This window comes from Lactuca virosa, chromosome 6 (assembly GCF_052849685.1).
Source record: "Lactuca virosa cultivar CGN04683 chromosome 6, Lactuca_virosa_CGN04683_v6, whole genome shotgun sequence".
NCBI classification, from domain to species: domain Eukaryota; kingdom Viridiplantae; phylum Streptophyta; class Magnoliopsida; order Asterales; family Asteraceae; genus Lactuca; species Lactuca virosa.
Genome location: NC_136431.1, coordinates 156,601,712 through 156,604,286, shown reverse-complemented (window position 1 = coordinate 156,604,286; position 2,575 = coordinate 156,601,712).

The window sequence follows — 2,575 nt, the reverse complement described above, 5'->3', positions numbered from 1 at the left end:
ATATATATATATATATATATATATATATATATATATTATTAACTTATAATACTATAAAGTATAAGGGTTGAATTTTAACTTTTAAAACTCTAGGGTTTGGAATTAAAGTGTGTGTGAGACTTTACAAATTCCAAAACTTGAGGGAAAGTTTTGAACTATTCAAAAAACTTTTGGATTTTCATAACTTATGTGTTTAATTAAGGTTTTTTAAAAACTTTAATGAAGAGACTCTTGAACATCCATAACTTGAGGACAAGTTATGGAGTTCATAAGACAAAAAGACTCTTCAATTGTGTAACCTGTGAATTTTAATGGATCTTTAAAAGAAATGACTTTTGGTAATCCATAACTTGAGGACAAATTATGGACTCCATTAAAAAACATTTAGATCAAGAATTAACTAACAACCAATTTGCAAATAATTCCTATGATCTACCAAAACTCATAAGTGTATGAACAATCATATCAACAGTTTCAAGAATCATATAAACACATATAAAACTTGAAATTTCGATAATAACCTTGAAATTGGTTTACCATAATCATTACCACATCAAAAAATAGGTTTTATAAGTCCAAAACAGTTTAAGGTAATGATTCTAGACCAATTCCAGCCTAAAAACACGGAAATCTGCAAACTGGAAGACCAACTCATCGAGTTCTATAAGGAACTCGTCGAGTTCATGCTTTAACACATGAACTCGTCGAGTTTTTGGCCAGAACTCGTCGAGTTTTCAGTCTGGGCAGATTTTGGGTTTTGAAAAATAAGTTGCATCAAGTATAAATGAAAACAAGCCTAGTCTCTGATACCACTGATAGGTTTTTAGCATTCTAACACTCCTATGGTGTACATTCAACCCTATAAACCTTGGATCTATGTTTTCTCTATTATACATGCAAATATTGAATATTCCAAGGTTTCATCCTAACTAGCATAATGTGAAGCAACTATTCTACAAAAGCCTAGTTAGATAACATACCTTTTGATGGAGCTTGAAGTCTTGATCTTTAAGAGCTTAGCCCCAATAGTTTGGAAGCCTCAAGTGCAATCACAAATCACCAATAAACACCTTGGAAACCTTGAGAGAATAGTAAGCACACTAGAAATTGGCCCACTCTTGTTTACACACACACTAGTGCCATTTCATGTGCCAAAGACCTCTTTATATAGTATGGAGGATTAGGGTTTCATCCATGTAAACCCTAATACCCATGACCTTTCATTTCCATAGGATCCATGGGTTAAAAAATCCATGGACTATCCATGCAAGCTTAGCCCAACCTAAATGAACTTGGCCCATACTATATATAAGAGTCCATATTTAATTAGTTCTTTTTAATCACTAAGTTGATTCTAAATTAATTCTTGATCAATACTAAATAAATAATATGATTCCATATTATTATATTAGAACTTATAATATATTAATATAAATCATAAACATACTATTCTCAAAAGACTATCCATATAAATTGACTGGTGAAGTGCAACCCAAATGGACCATGCCAAGTCGGGTCGAATACATACCAATTATAGTTATGGACTTAGACACTAATCCAATAGATCCGATGTCGGGCGATGCCCGGGGAATGTTTATATGCTTATGATTATGTGTTTATTATATGTGTATTGTTGATATGTTTCTATGCTTACTGGACTACGGTTCGATGTCGGGCGGGCCCGATGCCGGACATTGTTCGATGCTGGACGGGGCCCGATGAAGGGGCGGGGCCCATGATATGTTTATATGTGATTCTGTGTATGGTATGTGGTAGTTTGGGGAGACTATCTAAGCTTTGTGCTTACAGTTTTCAGTTTTGGTTTCAGGTACTTCCGGTAGCAAAGGGAAGAGCTCGGGTTGATTGCATTGCACACACCCTGGTGTTTTAGCATGTGATGTTTATTCTGATATATTTGACATATGTTTTGATATGGGTTGTTTTGAGATACTATGACTTATGTTTTGATGAGATGATTTTTGATAACTATGGTTTTATTTAATAATTAAAAATGAAATTTTGGTCTTGATTTTTGGGATGTTTCACAGACCAACGCCAACAAACAAGAAAATTAGAAGATTTTCTGATACAAAAACTGCACCACTGAAAGTATGCGACAAGATGTTACCAACTTCCAACTCCATTGGTGGTCTTCCTGCTACTGTAGCAAGACATGCATTAAATTTTCAAACGAAAACATGAATCTTTTAGGTTTTAATCATCATCGAGAACTTGTTAATGGAGTAGCTTTCTGATATACCTTTGACAAAGCCAAAAGCTGCATACGTTCCAGATTTGAGTTGAAAATTATCTGGGTCAAGACGAACAACATATTAGAAAGTATCACCAAATAACGAACAACTGATGTTTTCCATTTCCTGTTTAGCTTTATCCAATCCATTTCCTTGCATAATGTCTGATTCCTTCCGCCGTGAATGGTTGTATTTAGCGGTGGATAGATGGTGACGGGAATAATTTAAGAGAGAGAGAGAGAGAGAGAGAGAGAGAGATCTGGGTCAAGGGTAGGGGAAAATTCAAAGTCAATGTGGGAAAATTGGTCAATAAATGTCAATGT